This window comes from Theobroma cacao, chromosome 1 (assembly GCF_000208745.1).
Source record: "Theobroma cacao cultivar B97-61/B2 chromosome 1, Criollo_cocoa_genome_V2, whole genome shotgun sequence".
NCBI classification, from domain to species: Eukaryota; Viridiplantae; Streptophyta; class Magnoliopsida; order Malvales; family Malvaceae; genus Theobroma; species Theobroma cacao.
The window spans coordinates 19,218,018-19,236,338 of record NC_030850.1 but is presented as its reverse complement, the minus strand read 5'-3'; the positions used below and the strand labels follow the sequence as shown (position 1 = coordinate 19,236,338).

General features: G+C 32.7%; 1 long non-coding RNA gene across 2 annotated transcripts; it reads right to left on the bottom strand.

Moving 5' to 3' along the window:
• Positions 10,117-11,785, bottom strand: LOC108662247. Of its 2 annotated transcripts, none has more exons than XR_001928066.1 (3): positions 11,744-11,785; positions 11,014-11,098; positions 10,117-10,145 (listed from the first exon to the last, which is right to left on the bottom strand). It is a non-coding gene; the product is annotated as an uncharacterized LOC108662247 (long non-coding RNA). The 2 variants fall into 2 exon arrangements; XR_001928064.1 differs by having other exon boundaries at positions 11,014-11,087; positions 11,744-11,784.

Below are 18,321 nucleotides of genomic sequence, written 5' to 3'. Positions count from 1 at the left end.
TTTGCACCTTTTACTCCTTTATGCATCCTATTGGACCACTTTACTATCCAATAGTTTTTCATGCACCAATCTTCCCTTTAATTTATTTGGTTAATATCCTTTCCTGATTATCCTTATCCAACAGCACTCTCAATGACCAATATCCTCCCATTCTTCCATTCTCCCATTATTTTATATTTAAATTAACCTTATTTGTAGCCATTAGTCTTTCATGCATTTTATCCCTTTTTTACTTCATTTGGCCATCCCATGCACCAATCACTCTTCATGCAACAAGATTTATTATTTCTCTTTTCTTTACTTCACATGGTGGGGGTCTCACATGTCTCCCACTTAATTCCTACTTTTTACTTGCAATCATTTGCATGTAATAGTAACCTCACATGTGTAGTCCATTACACTACACATCTTTACTCACTTAATCAATCAATTATATTTTCTTTATTCCTAGCTCATATATATTTTTACTTGTACCCCTGTCACAAAATTAGTTATTTAAATAATAACATAGAATGAATAAAATAACATTTTATTCATTATGTCAACTAATCCTAGTTACAACTCCCCTACTCAAGCTTGACGAATAAATTATGCGAGGAAAGCCATCATTACGTAAAAATTATTTTAATAATATTTTAATAATATTTTATTAATAAAATATTATTTTATTCTAAAATTTTTCACTTGACTTCTAAGGCTCCAAAACATCTTAATTGCCTCAGTTTAGCTCTATAGCTCTTTTTTGCTCCATAATTTTGACCTTAATAAAATTTTATTATTTTATTACATATGGAATATTTTATTCCAAAATATCCCTTTCATCCTTTGCCATTCTTAAACGCCTTATTTGACCTTAATTGGTCTCAATTTCATCCTCAAAGTCGTAGCAACTACCACTCCAAGATACGAGGTGTTACACATTAAGCTTAGACTCTAATCTTGACTGCATATGACATGTAAGTGTATTCCTACCCTACAAGAAAATCAAATCAATCATATCATGCAATTGATATTAAACATATGTTATTTTAGCCATGGCTTATGCTAAACTCCCTCTTCTAGTTTTGTTTAGGTTTCCAAATCAATCTAATTAGTGATCAAGCAGTCAGACACATTACGAACAGGATTGAAATAAACAACTCAAACACTATCAATTATAAGCAAGAAAGAATATTAAAAATTCAAACTATGCATTGGGTTCAATCATGATTCTAGATTAAAAACTTAGTTCAACATAATTCCTAAAAACATCATCCATAAAGGAAATTTAACCATCAAAACTAAATAAGAAAGTATAAAGATAACAAGAAAAGAAAGAATTCTAATGTTTGTCAAACCTTCAATCTGTAATCTTCATTCCTTTCCTTGCTTCCTGGCTAGCTTTAATGCCTATTTTTCTTCAAAAAAACATCGTTTAAAAGTTCTTTTAACATGCTTCTTAAATGGGAATTAAATAGAGCTCGAATTTGTGTTGAAGTAGAAGTCCAAATACACAAGAAGTCTTTTCCACGTATAGGTGCCGCGGCGTTGAGCCTTTAATTTTTTTTTTTAGTGTTCTCTTTAGGTGCTACAACACTAGTTCCTTGGTGGTCACGGCACCAACTTCTCTATGTGCCTGAAGCATCTTTTCTTCTCAAGGAGCTGCAGTGCTGGTTCCTTTCATGGCCTCAACCTTCTTTGTTTTTTCTTGAAATATCAGGCTCTACTACACTACTTCGACTTCTAACACGATTTTCTCCTTCTTCAAGGCTGAACGAGGTGAAGTGATAAACATGAAAGTTGTAGCTCTGCCTATTACCCTTCCAATGGTTTAAGAATCACATCAATTGAACTTTTGTAGTGAAAGGAATTATCAAAATACTGACACATATGCAATGGAAGTCTACACCTCAAATGCATTCATCTTCTCCAAATGTCACATTTTTCATAACACACCTACAAAAGCAACAAACTACCTTAAATAATAACTAAAATTAAATCAAAACATCATAAAATAACTTAACACAATTGAACCTAATATAATTTACAAAAACAAAATAAATGACTAAAAACTCCTAATACTTAAATTAAATCTCAAGAACTTAGACAAAATTGTGACCAAATAACTCTATAAAATAGAGTTATCACTCTCCCAAACTTAAGATTTTGCTAGTCCTCAAGCAAAACATAAATGAAAATATAAAATGAAAACAAGTTAAATAAACCAATTACCTAGAGACAAACAACACCAACTCAATGATCTCCATAATATCCTCAAAAGTATATCTATAAATCTCTAACTTAAGATAAAATATAAACATCATTTAAGTTCATGTTTCAATTCAAATGTAAGCTCATTTTCAAATGGATTTTCGTGTGTGTGTGCAATCTTTTACAAAGAACGTCATACTTATCTGGATGTGTTTATAGCAATGCAAAATTTTAAATTAGTACTATAACTCCATAGATTTACTTTTCATCTCTCTATCCTTAAATGTAGACAAATACTAAGTCAAGGATCAATAGGTTTTTATTAAACTTGTAACATATGGCTAGGGTCAACGTAGGATAGAGGTCACTAATGTTTCTCAAATCACTGTAAGCGCACAATCAATTTAGGACCTATATTGAGCTCTTATTCCCATTCTCCACGTACTCCATTTCTTCACTTTGAACCTTTCTTTTGTTCAACACTTTATTCTTCTTTTTCTCTTCTTTCCTTTTTTTTCCTTCACAATTCCATACCCCCAAACTTATTTCTTTGTATTGTAGGTAGTGGGGTGACTTTTATCACTAGTTTTTCTTTCAAATTTTCAAATTTTCAACAACTTCACCTTTTCTACCTTTTTCAACAACTAGCTCAATACACTTCCTAAAATGATATACATTTTTAAGAGTGAGGGATGCAAAATTGGAATTTTATTTAAAAGGCTAGGCTCAATTTTATGTGGTTACGCAAAGAAAAAGAAAAATTAGGCTCGAAGAGGTATACTAGGGATAAAATATACAAGATAGGCTTGAAACACTCAAATGGTCCAAAGATGACCTAAATCATTTCCTTAATTAAGTATTGACTAGGATTTCACCTCGAGAGAGAATCAAACAAATTCTAGAATTTTTGATATAATTCAAAATTGACATTTATGTAAACCTTCTTTAGATATGCACAATAATTCAAAGTAAAAGACAAAGTGCTCAATATGTGGAAATCACTTCATACAATGGTACTTAGCAAATAAAATTGAACGCAAACCAAACAATATCCACATTTATCAAAAGCTAAAGATTGAAGACAACAAAGTTCTCATCATTGGATAAGGAAATCATCGAAAAATTTGGCACTAATTACTCTAGATCCTAAAAGTTTCAAATAAGCATAAAAAATGTAAAAATCGACCCTATAAACACATGTCATGACATACATGCACTGAGTAGCATGTTATTACGCTAGGAAAGCTCCTAAAAATAGACGAAACCCGGTATTGTACCTAACGGTATACTTAAGTTGATTTAACCTAGAACTAGTTCAAATAGGAATCGTAGGATGAAATTTAATATTTTATAGTCTAGGAATGACTAAAAATGATTGTTCGGAGTTCGAGGGTTCATTTGGGGAAAATTTGAAAATTTTGATGTTTAGAGGCAAAATCGTCATTTTGCCACCTAAGATAATAATTTGATCATGCAGTGAAATTTTTTACCAAGATTAACTATTTGGAGTATAATTTAATGATCGGAAGTGAAAAATTTCAATTCCGGCAATTTTTGGAACATAGGGGTAAAACGATAATTTTGTCACCTCGGGGTAAAATCGTAATTTTCACCACCCAAAACTTGTCAAAATCATAGGATTTATTTATTTTTGGTATGAATAACTATGGTATTTTAAGTGGTGAAAAAATTGAAGTTTAAAGGATGAAATTTTAAAAACGGGCCAATGGAAAAGTGACACATGGCACTTTTCCATGATTTAATATTATTTTAAAGGAAAATCAGCCCATTTAAACCCCACATCAAGTGATGGTCGGCCATAAGGAGAAAATAGAGAGGAAAGAAAGAAAAGAGAAAAACCAAAGGAAACCTAGAAAATTCAAAGGGGAATTCGTGTTTTTCGTCCATTTACGCGTCAACGGTAAAATTTTTCGACTTTGGCTTGATTTTTACCTTTCCTATGCCTTTGTTCTCATTTAGCATGCTTGAGGAGAGAGCTCAAAAAGTGATACCAAGGGCTAGCCGAATTTCAAGGGGAAGGATTTTGAAATTTTTATGTTTTGATTCTTAGTTAAATTGGTAGTTTTAGTTAGTTAAATGTGTATAGAAATCAAATAGGGCAAGAAAGTATGAAATTCTCACAATACCCACCCTTGGCCGAATATTCAATGATGTACAATGATGATGAACTGATTTTTATTCTAAGAGAAATGAAGAAAAAATGATGAAAAATGGTTAAATGTGATAGAAAAACAAAGTGGAAAATTAACCGAGTTAATGTCCCATTTTTGACCGAATTTTCCAAGGAGGAAAGTGAGCTGATTTTGGTGATTTTAGAGAGTTATTGGTTGATATTTAATGGTTAGAAATGTTGGAGAGAAAATGGGACAATTTAGAGCTAAAATGGAGCGCGTTAGCAATTTATCGAGTAAAGTGCCAAAAATAGGTTAATACCGCGTTTAAGTCGTTTTAGGCTATTGCATTTCATACCATGCATTAGTATAGGATTTAAGTCAATTATATAGTGATTTAGCATCAATGTGGTGAATTGTGTAATTTTTGCAATGTGTCTAGGAGGAGAGCCTTCTGGGAAAGGCAAGGAAGTCGTACCCAACGAACAGTGATCGGGGCACCTAGAAAGCATTTAATTTGTACAAACTGTGAGTAAACCTATTATTATTGTAATTATCTAGAGTTTATTTTTAAATGCTCTTTATGTATTTTATGAAATGAAAATGAGATTAAAATGGTACTTTTGATGTTTTAGAAATAAATGTGACAAATAAATATATTGTGTTGATTATCTAAAATTAGAAACTTTTGATCATGAAATTGAGTAATTGGAGGCTGCCAATTGTCTTGAAAAAAATATATTTTCCTATGAATGGCTTATTATGATATATGAGTATATGTGGCTATATTTTATAATTGCATTGGGAATTTAAGTAAGCTATCTTTTACTATGCAGGCTGGGTAAATAAATAGAAGCCACATTATACTGTCGAAATTTTATTAAAATTGGTGAGTTTAGTCACTGCAGTGATGGGTTTCCATGGACTGCCTATTAGAGGGGTACGGTAAACCCGGTTTCATAGTTACTCCGGTTGTAGAGGCGAGGAGGGTAACTCCCGGGGTAGTGTTAAAGCTCACTTCACGTCGAACCCCCACATGAATGTGTAACTCTGCCAACGCCAAGGAACAGCTTGTTTTCAAAACTAACATGTGTTTAAAATGTAAATATCTTAACAACCTTGGTGGACTCGGTTAGATGCCTCGGCCAAGGTATCCCCGAGGACTAGTTTTTGGCTTGAGCCCTGTTTCTAATAAAAGTCATAAGCCTTAATAACTGTTTTAGTAGATTACAAATATTTTATGGTTTAAGAAATAAATTGAAAACCTTATGAAATGGTTTGTGATTTGTTGTTTAAACTTGCCTCCATTTTACTCGTCTTTAGATATTTATGATAATGTCTGTTTACTCATTGGGATTGCAAAATCTCACCCACCTCCTTTCCAAATATTTCAGGCCTGTGGTAGCTTGTAGATAGCCGATTTTGTCGAGGATTCCAGTTGTCCCCTCTATCTCACAGACAGTAGGTTACCATCACCAACACTTGGTGTATTTATGGGCCACTTGTCATTGTAATTATTATTGTACATTATAACTTTGTAAATTATTGTTTGTATGAATTTATTTTACTTCCACGTTACAAAAGATTACTTACACGTGTTTCTATAAATATTGTTTTATATAAAAATGCTATATTTTAATCAATATTTTAAATAGTAATATTTGTCTATAAATCCTTTTAAAAATAAAAATAAAATAATTTTTGTCTTTTGATCTACTTGAGACGAAAACGACTGGTAATTGTTTAAAACGGAATGTTTAACAACGATTGCTCATAGGAAAGGCAAGAAACTGATACGTAAGCCTTGCGGGGTTCCGATTGGCATTCCGGGTAATGAGTGTCAATAGGGACATCGCGACAGTTGTCATGGGCTCGATGGAGGTTCCGGGTCGTGACAAAAAATAAATGATAAACTATCCTAATTAGCTTAAAATTTAAAAAATCATGTAGATAAAATAAAATCCTATGTTCTCACACAATATCCATCATCAAAAAAATATTCTCTTCCCTCATACTTAAACCAAACATTGTCTTCAATGTTACAAAAATAAAGAAAACATAAAGCACACTCCCCTGGTTGTTAGATAACTCTAGAAAAGCTCTAATCATTTTCTTATCTTCTTCTTCCTCATAGTCTCGCATAGGAGGATTCTGTAAAGTGGGGAAGTTATCCTAGTCCATCCCCAAATAAGTTCCATATGCTTTAAACATCTGCTTAATCTGTTGGTTACATTGGACTTGATAAGCAGCAAGTCGGTCAAACTTTTGCTCAAGGTGCTTAATCCTCTGAGGTAATGTGAATTGTTGGGCTCTAACCCGAGGAGCTTGAGGTCGTGGTGCTGAAGAAGAATGTCACAGCCCAATTCTCGAGCCATGACCGACGCATGGACCCAATGGGTATAGCCCACTAAGCCCAAGCAAGCCTTTTTATGTGATTCTGTTCATCATTCTATCCATCACTTTAAATGTCATATTTTGTGATTCTCTAGTATGATTATTTCAACAATATAACATAGCAGTCAACTGCTTACATTTATATTGTCTAAAATAATGTCACCCATTGCCAACTCATAGTGGCAACGTCAATCAAAATAAACATATATTGTTTACAACATGTATCTTAGTGATTTACATCACATGTACGTATACACAAGCAAAAAGACTCATTGACTTTCAGTGGAGTGACCTTGGGTGAAGGTATAGCTACTGAATGCTATGGTACCTACCAAAAAGACAGATATACGTGGACACCTCGACCTAGGTCCCAACGGCCTTCGAATCTGAAAACATGAAGTTGAAAAGAGTGAGTATAAACCCAGTGAGTGAACATAAGAAGGGAACAAGCATTAGTACGGGAAGTTTTAGAAAACATGATGCACTTATGTTGAATACAATGCAATTTAGCTTAATTTCTTGTTAAAACCCCTTAATTCAACTCTTGATCATTTAATGCCTTAGTATTAAAAGATCCATGATCAATAAAGAAGTTAAAGAGTGAAAAGTACAATAGAGTTCAAGCAAGGCAAGCATAGTAGAGCGAATCTCACTGCAGCGGAAAGGCATTCTCGCTGCAGCGTAGCGGCAGCAAGAATGAATTTTTGCTACAGTGAATTTCAAGGTAAAATTTTAAACCAACAACCTGAGAGTTTTTCGCTGCAGTGAAAATTCGAGCAGGCATTTTACCCAACCACCTGATAGTTTCTCGCTGCACCAAGAACTCATTTTCGCTACAACAAAATTATGGGCTAGTCAAGCCCCCAGCACCCGAGAGTTTTTCGCTGCAACGAGAATGAATTTCACTGTAGCGAGAAACAGGGCAATGAAATTAAAAGAATTTTGGTCACAACGAAAGTCCATTTTTGCTGTAGTGAAAATCAATTGGAAAGCATTTGTCAAATATTAACATTTAATATTCAATAAAAACACATAATACTTTCCCTAACCTCTCTATGTATGTGTATACATGTATACAACTCCCGTCTCACCAGCTCATGTGCACTCCCACACCGCACATAGCTAGAATCATCCTGTGCAATCCCACACCGCACAAGGCAATATTATCATGTGCACTCTCACATCACACATGGCATAAATCATTAATGTGTGCACTCACACAGCACACCACAATCACGCACATGGCATATATCATCAGTGTGTGTGCACTCACACAGCACACCACTATCATGCACATGGCATATATCATTAGTGTGTACACTCACACAACACACCACTATCACCGTCATGTGCACTCCCACACTGCACACGCACAGTTACAATTGTCACCCAATAGTGCCATTCAATGCATAACATACACGTCAACATAATGTAGAACCACATGAGTTCATCATATTCATATTTCACAACATAAAAACGTTTCATCAAGGGCTTGTTCCCATGCATATTTAGAGAAAAGTTCAATAAAAATGTTTCAAGTGATTCAACCAAATACATATGCATTTATCCCCAAAACATTTAATGCAAGTTCACTCACTTGTCTCTATTGATTCTTTAATTGATACCGACTTCCACTAATGCTCCACGTGGAGATGTGGGCCCTCGTTGGAACTTATCACACATAATAGCATCACACCAACTCAATTTACATGAATACTATTCCTAACTAGCTTCCAATTACCATTTGATTGGATATTTATTCACACTACTCTAGTCACAACAAAAATAAATAAATAACCTTTAGAAATAAAGCAATCTACAATTTAATTATTGACCATCATTAACAACTCAAAAAAATCAACCCTAACTCAATACTCATCTTAGTGAATTTGTAATTAAATTCTTTTTTAAAAGTTTTCTTCAAGCTATTTGGAAACTCTTTCTCTCTCTCTCTAAAATGTCCAACTAGTGAGAAAAAGTATTGAGGAAAGAGTTTTGAGGGTTCTTGAGGTGTAGAAGTGTAAGAGCATGAAAAACCCTATGACAAAGTATACAAAAACATAAAATTTTGGGTTACCATGAGAAAATCATGGAGGTTTCAAGGGAGGCTTCCATGGAAGATGGAAAACGTGAAATGGAGAAGAGAAATGGGAAGAAGAAGAAGAAGCTGCTGAAAGTGAGGAGAAAGTGCTGGAAAATTTTGATATTTATCCCATAATTGACTAAAGTTCCACTTATTTACAAAAATGTCATTGCATAGTTGACTTTGCCTTCTTCTTCCCATTTGGCTCAGACTTTTTACTCTTTTGACACTGAGAAAAGGTCCACAAGAGATTAGACGTATTCGGGTTCAGGAAAACTTAAAAATTTAGACTCGAGACCCGAAATGACCATGAAAATTATCATTATTTATGATTTATTCATTTATTTCATTATTATATGCATCATTCATTTATTCCTTAGGTCTACTTAGACCTTAATAATATTAGAAAAACTCACTTCTAGGGGCTCACCAAGGAAATGACAGAACTACCCCTAACCCACGTTATTGTGTCTACCTCTGTTACACGTCTATGAAGGTCAAGGTTTCACAAAGAATTACCACTAGCTGAAGGTTGAGAATATCGATAAATGAGTCCTATATCAATTGAAACTTTCAGGTGCAGTAATTCTTCACTCTGATGCCATTTGACTCTAGTGCCTTCACACAAGGTAGTGATTAGGGAAGGGAACCATAAACCATCTCATTTGGTGTTGGCTATGTGTAAGATGACATGGTTGATAACTCGGCTAATTGTTGTCAGACTTACCATGTCACGACCCAGAACTCCCCATCGGGCCCATGACAACCGTCGTAAGGCCTCGACAGACATTCTTCACCTCGAATGTCGATTGAAACCCCGCAAGGCTTAGCATCAACTTTCGTATCTCTCCGGTGAGCAACAGTTATTAAATCTCACATTTCAAAAAAATCATAAGTCATTTTCAAATAAGAATAATAAAATATTATTTTTTTGGCTCACAGGGGCATTTTCGTAATTTTTCATCAAAAATCTCAAAACTTGCTAAAAATGTAGTAGGTAAGCAGAAAATATATATTTAATGATTTAAAAACAATTAAGTATCTAAAACGTTCATTTGAAAGCAAATTGTTGACAACTAGTACTATTCAAAAATAATAAATAAAATATTCTATTTTCTCATAAAATAAATTTTTATAGAAATATTCGTAAATAATTTTTCGCACATGAAAGTAAAGTAAAAATTGTATGAATAGAAATACAGATAACCAAAATATAAGTTTTGATCTGCAATGACACGTGGGCTCCAATTGACCAAGAGGATGTAAGACTGTGAACTCTTACTTTCTATAATGCAGTTCCGAGCTTAGTTCTCGTCCTACTCGACTATCTACAAACTGTCCTGAGCCTGAAAAATGTATAGGAAGAAGGGGTGAGATTTTATAATCCCAGTGAGTAAACAGATACCATCTAAAGTATCTAAAGCCGAGTAAATGGAGACAATTAAAATAAGTCATCATACTGTAATTTCATTACCTTTCAGTTCATTTCAACCAAATAAAATCAATCCATATAAATCGAGTAATCAACTTGGCTTATGAATTTCTTAAAACTTTGGCTCGTGCCAAAACTCATACTCGGTGATACCTTGCGCAGGGCATCTAACCGAGTCCGCCAAGGCTATTAAAATTTTGTATACACTTAAAATATATTTTAGTTTGAGAAAAATACAGCCGTTCCTTGGCGTTGGCTGAGTTCCCCTTCACGTGGTGGTTTGGCGTGAAGTGAACCCTAAGCTTTACCCCAGGAGATACCCTACGCGCCTCTCCGTTCGAGGTAATAATATAATGGAGTTTACCGTGCCCCTCTAATAGGCTGGTCCACGGAACCCCCTCTGCAGTAAATAATTAATATATAATCCACCAATCAATAAAATTCATTCTAGCATGACATGGCAATTTATCGCAACCTAGCCTCTCAAGGCTGAATACACAGTATAAATAATTCTAACACCAAAATCAGTTTAGCCATTCATGCTCATTTATTGTCATAAGCCATTCAATTCAAAACCATAAATTTGCAACACAAACTAGCAGTCTCCAATTACTCTATTTTCAAAACCAATATTCGATTTTTCAGAAAATTTATAAAATCATTTTATAAAATCACAATTTCTCTTAAAACATAGCAATTTACCATTTAAACCCATTTTTCATAAAATCACACAGTTGTATAAAACTACTCTAGATAATTAAGACGATAATAAGTTTACTCACAGTATTAGGAGTAGAAATACTCCTATCTTCCGCCCTCGGGTGCAGTCTCTTACCCGAAACAATTGACTCACCACCTATCCATAATCTATGACACAAAATTCAATAAATTGTGTCAATTTATCATAAATTATTTCAGGCTCTTATCCATGCGTATGCACTAGATAGGATTTGAAATGTCTAGACAATCGCTTAATTGCGGTGTCCGACCTAACTCGCCTATACACGGTGTAAAGTCCTAAAATCCCCAATTCGACTCCAATTCCATCCATTTCAATTTCAATTATCCAATTATATCCACAATACCTCAATGACTGTGAATTTGGTCCAATTTATCAGTCCGGACTATAAATTACGCTTTTACCCCTAGTGGGTAAAAATTTCAATTTATTGCACCGAAAATTCCCATTTAATTTCCAACCTCATAATTCATCATTTTTCCACCCAATTCTCTTAAAATAAAGTCAACCTCATCCTCACATACCATTGGCTAGATTCGGCCTAGGGAAATTCATGGAGAAGATAAATATTTTTCTTGTTGTTTTACTCATAAACATGCTAAACTAACACTAAACACTAACATAGCTCAAAATCAAATTTATCTAACAACTTTCTCTCTCTAAACCCATATGACCAGAATTCAAATCATCCTCAAATCACATGATTCAACCATGAAAAATGATGGAAAATGCATGGGAAAGGTAAAGCACAAGACAAATTTAAGAAATGTTACCTTTTTTCACTTGATTTTTGAATTTCCACCTATTTTCCCTTTAAATTTCTTAGCTAGGGTTTTATTTTCTCCTTTCTCTCTCTTGTTTCTTGCTTGGCCGAATGTTGAAGAAGAAGAATGGGTGGGCTGATTTTTTTTATGCCTTTTTATTGTTTAATGAAATAATATTATTTTATTCATATTTTAAATATTTTATTAATTCATTTTTTTTTCTAGCCATCCACTTGTCCTACTTTTTCCACCATGCATTCCCTTTGACTTATCCAAGTCTTAAGTGAAATTTTCAGATTTTTCCAAAGTTTTGGTGGAGCAAATTTTTCAAAATTACACTTTTACCCCCGAACTTTTCAAAAATTACATTTTTACCCCAAAAATTGAAAATTTGCCATAATGCATAATTTTCACTCCTCATACTCATTTCACACTCCAAATAATTAAATTTAATCAAAATCCTTTCAAAAATTAAATTTTTTATTTCGGATGGTAAAATTACCATTTTACCCTTTTACTCCAAATTATACCGAAATTAAAATTTTTCACTTCTAAACCTCAAATCTTACTCCAATAAGTCAAATGGGGCCAAAAATCTTTTCTAAAAATTCCCATTTTATCCCCAAGTGGTAAATGACCAGTTTGCCCCTAACCGGTCAATTTTCTGAATTGACTCTAAATCGGACCTCAAACTCCGAATTACCATATTAAACCATTCTGAGACTTTAAAATTCTTAATTTCATCATGAATTCTCTATTTGATCTAGTTCGAGGCTTAAATCAACTTTGTTGTACGTCTAGGTACAATACCGATTTTTGTAAATTTTTCGGGACCCTCTTAGCATGCGAACATGCTATCCATCACATGTATGTCATGATAAATATTTTTATAGAGTCGGGCTTGTCATCTTCTCCCCCACTTGGATCAACCATATGATCCTTCTTCTTGACTGATTTCGACATCCGGCTAAATATCAATATTTTAAAAATTTTATCTTGTCTCCTTGGTACCTGAAATACCTTATTATGCCTCACTTGACTTCTGAATCGTCTTTTATCTCACAAATTCTCCTCTGATAAAATTATTATTATTTTATTATTATTTTCTCACTTGCGAAATATTTTATCCTAAACTACTCCTTTCGTCTTTTATCACTTTTAAACATTTTAAATGACCTCAATTTGCATTCGATCAACTTTGTTTATCACTATATCAAAGTATGGGGTATTTCATACCATGAAAGTGCACGTATCATTAACAAGTAATATAATAAATGTAAAGTTTGTTCCCATGAAGAATTGACCAAATCTTGTTGTTAAGTACTAAAATTAAAACAACTCAATCATATCCAAACAATTGAATTAAAAGCTATTGAAAATTAAAGAAACTAAAACTAAAACTAAAAGCAAAAGTAACAATTTAATTAAAATCAATCAACCAAAAGTCTAGAACCACAACATCCCCCCAATGTTTCATCTGAATATCTTCTATTCCTTCTTTACTTACTAAATAAGCTTGAGTTGTTAACCTAGAGTTCTAATTTAAGTCTCTTCCAATGTTCTTATAAAAATATCTTCCTTAACCAATTTACTATATTCTTATGCAAATTGAAATAAAAAAAGACTCATTAAGCTTAGACTTTAATCTTGGCTACATATGACATGTAAGTGTATTCCTACCCTACAAATGAATCAAATCAATCATCTCATGCAATTGATGTGACTATATGCTATTTCATCCATGGTTTACTCTAAACTCCTTTTCTAGTTCCATTTATGTTTCCAAATCAATCCAATTGATGATCAAGCAATCAAACACATTACGAACAAGATTGAAAAAAAACTCAAACACTATCAATCATAAGCAAGAAAGAATATTAAAAATTCAGACTAGACATTGGGTTCAATTGTGATTCTAGATTAAAAACTTAGTTCAACATAACTACTAAAAACATCATCCAAAAAAGAAATTTAACCATCAAAACTACATAAGAAAGTATAAAGATAAAAAGAAAAGAAAGAACTCCAATATTTATCAAGCCTTCAATCTGCAGTCTTCCTTGATAGCTTCAATGTTTGTTTTTCCTTAGAAAAACCTTGCTTAATTGTTGCTTGAATGTTCTTCTCAAAGGAGAATTAAATAGGGCTCAAGTTTATATCAAAATAAAAGTCAAAATGCACTAGAAGTCTAATCAAACATATTAGCATTGCAGTGCTGAGCCTTAGACATTTTTTTTGTGTTTTTCTTTTGGGCGCCATGGCGTTGGCTCCTTCATGGCTACGGCACTGACCTTTCTATATTGCTTAGGTGTCTTTCCTTGTTAAGGTGCCACGGGGCTCTTTCTTTCCATGGCCACAGCCCTCTTTGTTTTATCTTGAAATATTAGCCTCTACTGCACTATGTTGACTTTTGATGAAATTTTCTCCTTCTTCAAGGAAATAGTAATGTGGTAAACATGAACATTGTAGTTCTACCTGTTAGCTTTCCAATGGTCTAAGAATCACATCAATTAGACTTCTGTAGTGAAAGATATGCTCAACATACCGACACATGTGCAGTGGAAGTCTGCACCTTGAATGCATTCATTTTTTCAAAATGTTACCCTTTTCATAACACACCTACAAAAGCAACAAACTAACTTAAATAATAACTAAAATTTAAGTAAAACATCATAAAATAACTTAACACAATTGAACCCAACATAATAAAATAAAATAAAATAAATAACTAAAAACTCTTAATATTTAAATTAAATCTCAAGAACTTAGACAAAATCATGCAAAATTGTGACCAAATAACTTTATTTTATAGAGTTATCATACCACAAAAATTAAGATTTTGCTAATCCTCGAGCAAAACATAAAAGTGAAACTAAGATGAAAACAACATAAATGATTAAAGCAATCATAAATAAACAACTAACTAGAGACAAATAACACCAACTCAATGATTTCCATAATTTTCTCAAACTTATATCTATAAATCTCCACTCAAGATAAAATGTAGATATCATTTAAGTCCATGTTTCAATTCAAATGCAAGCTCATTCTCAAATAAATTTCCATGTGTGTGTGCAATCTTTTACAAGGAACATTATAGTTATTCGGATGAATTTATACCAATGCCAAATTTATATTAGTACTAGAAATCCATAGGTTTTCTTTTCATCTCTCTCTCTCCACTGATGTAGACTAATACTAAGTCAAGGATCAATAGGTAATGTATAGTTGGGTCAAGGTACGATAAAGGTCACACTAGTAGAAAATTAGGAAACTGTGATGGAAATTTTCTGTCACTTTTTCTATCACAGATAATGACTTATAGTGGCAAAATTGTGACGGTTTTATAACAAAATTAATGACAATTTGTTTTTGAGATTTTGTGACAATTTAGGGATGGGTTCCTAACAAAATTATGACGATATTTTAAATTTGTCACTAAATTCGTTACAATTAATTAGGGCACAAAATTTTATCTTGGCATAAAAATTACTAAAAAAATCTTGTGATGGAAACCATTACAAAATTAGGATTCCTTGTTTAGTGAAAAAATTATTGACGGAACTGTGACAGAAATTTAATTCAAGCAACCCGAGTAAATGGCATATGACCAATTTAAGTATTGTTACCGATTATTGTGACAGAATAATCTATCACAATGATTAGTTTAATTTAATATTATATTTTTATGACAAAAATAGTGATGGATTTGTGATACATAATTTTGAGGGAAAGAAGGCGCTCTGCTAAATTAAAAATAAAATTGGTCGTCACAAATCTATGACTAAAAATCTGTCATGAAAGTTATTTTCAATAATATTTATATAATTTTTTTGAAAGGTACAAAACTTTATTGCAATGTGCCAAAGCTAAAAATAAGTCTTTGGACTTGACTTACAAGAAAATAAAAGCAAGAAAAAAAAACCCTATATAGAATAAGCCCAAAATTAAGGATATTGAAGCCTGAACTACAAAATTTTAATGAGCTTAGATATCATCAAAAACCCACAGCATATATTCAAAACATTGACCTTCATTAAAAAAAAGTCTCATCGAAGCTAAAAAAGAAATTGAAGAATTCAAGAAGATTTGGAGATCAAGATTTCAACTCTTGGGTACCTTTGATCTTTTTGTTGTTTTTTTATTTTCTTGGCTTTGGTTTTGATGATTAAACTTAATTTAATGATGATGTGTGACTTGATGGGGAACTAAATTATTAATCTAAATTATGATTGAACTCAATATGTAGTCTAATTTACTTATCTCTCTTTTGATTATGTTTGATAGATTAAGTTGTTTAGTTTATTCAGTTCTTAATGCTTCTAATTGCCTAATCTCCAATTAGATTGAATTGAAAATCTAAGTTAAACCTTGTCGAAAAAGATTTAGGTAGACCTAGAATAGAATAGCGTATGAACGAATACACTTAGTTAATTAGGTGGTTTGATTTGCATATAAGGTAGACATACACCTATAAGCTATACGTAGCCAGTATTAGAGCACAAACTTAATGAATTTGTCTATAATTTAATTTGTATAGACATATAGTAAATTAAATAGGAGAGATATTTTCATGAAAAACTCAACAGAGACTTGTAAATAATTTAGGACTCTAGGTTAGCAACTTAATCCATTAAACTAAGTTAAGAGAGAGAAACAATAATCAGATGAAGTATTGATGGATATCATAATCTTAGGTCTGGTAGTCACTTGAATTTAATAAAGTAATTTAGCTTATAGATTTTAGATTAGTTTTAGTTTATTAGTTTTAATTTTAATTTTAATTGTTTGGATAAGATTACGGTGTGCTAATTTTAGTACCTAACAATAGGAATCAAAACAATTCTCTGTAGGAATAATACTCTACTTGATCGCTATATTACTTGTTAATGATATGTGCACTTTCGTGAGAAATCAATAACAAGTTTTTGGCACCGTTGCCGGGGAGTACAAAAACTTTGGAAAAGACTTTTCGAAAACTTCGAAGGAAAATGAAAATGTTTCTACTCCAAGTAAAACAATGGCTAATCAAAAAGAGGAAGAGACCAAGTCCTTGAGGTATTATGTTGTCCCACGATAACAAAGTCTTCACTCGATTATCCGAAGACCTCCTATTCAAGCCAACAATTTTGAAATTAAGCCATCAATCATTCAGATGATTCAGACTTCTGTTCAGTTAGGGGTTTGCGTAATGATGATCTGAATGCTCATATGGTAAATTTTTTAGAAATTTACGATACATTTAAGGCTAATGGTGTTACTCATGATGCCATGAGATTGAGGTTTTTCCCTATTTCATTAAGAGATAAAGCAAAGAGGTGGTTAAATTCACTTCCTACTAGTTCCACTAATAATTGGGATGATTTTGCTCAAAAATTCTTAACAAAATTCTTCCCACCTACCAAGACGAAAAAGATGCAAAATGATATCACCTTTTTCATGCAATTTGATTTTGAATCATTATATGAGGCTTGGGAGAGGTATAAGAATTTGATAAAAAGGTATCCTCACCATGGATCACCTAAGTGGCTGCAAGTTTAGACTTTTTATAATGGTTTGCTAGGACTTTTTAAAACTACCATTGATGTTGCAGCTAGAGGTGCACTTATGAGTAAATCCATTGATGCGGCTTATGATTTGCTTGAAGAAATGGCTTTCAATAACTATCAATGGCCATCTGAAAGATTGGGTACAAGAAAAATTGTTGGAGTTCATGAATTGGATGTGATGAATACTTTATCTACATAATTGGCTTCTCTCACAAAGAAAATAGATAAACTAAGTGTTAATGTTGTTCAAAACCCCTTTGTGATCTGTGAATTTTGTGGAAATGGACATTCCAATGACAATTGTCCCATCTATTTTAAATCTTGTCAATTTGTTGGAAATAGGCAACAAAATAATCCCTATTCCAACACTTATAATCTTCGTTGGAGGAATCATCCTAATTTCTCATGGAGAAATAACCAAGGTTCTTGATCAACATCTAAGTCAAATTTTCCTCCTAGATTTCCATCTAAAGCACCCATGCTAGAGAAAAAGCCTTCAATGGAAGAGATGTTCATGCAATACACGATAAAGACTGATGCATTCATTCAAAGTCAAACAACATCAATAAGAAATCTTGAGACACAAGTGGGCCAACTTGCTAATGCTCTAAATAACAAACCTCATGGCTCTTTACCAAGTGATACTAAGCCTAATCGAAAAAGAGAAGGTAAGGAATATTGTAAGGCAATCAATCTTCGCAATTGGAAAAAGGTAAGTCCAGAGGTAAGTAATAAAGCTGTAAATTTTGAAACTTCTATCCAATCTGATAAGAAAGAAATTGAAAAAAATGCTAAAAAAGAAATTGTGGTTGAATAATCTACTAAAAATTCAAAAGAAGAAAAATCAGAATTAAAATCTACTCCTACACCTCCACCACTTTTTCCTCAAAGATTATAGAAAAAAAAAACTTGACAAACATTCTAAAGATTTATTGATGTGTTTAAAAAGTTACATATTAAAATTCTCCTTGCTAAAGCTCTAGAACAAATGCCAAGATATGTTAAATTTTTGAAAGACATCTTGTCTCAAAAGAGGAA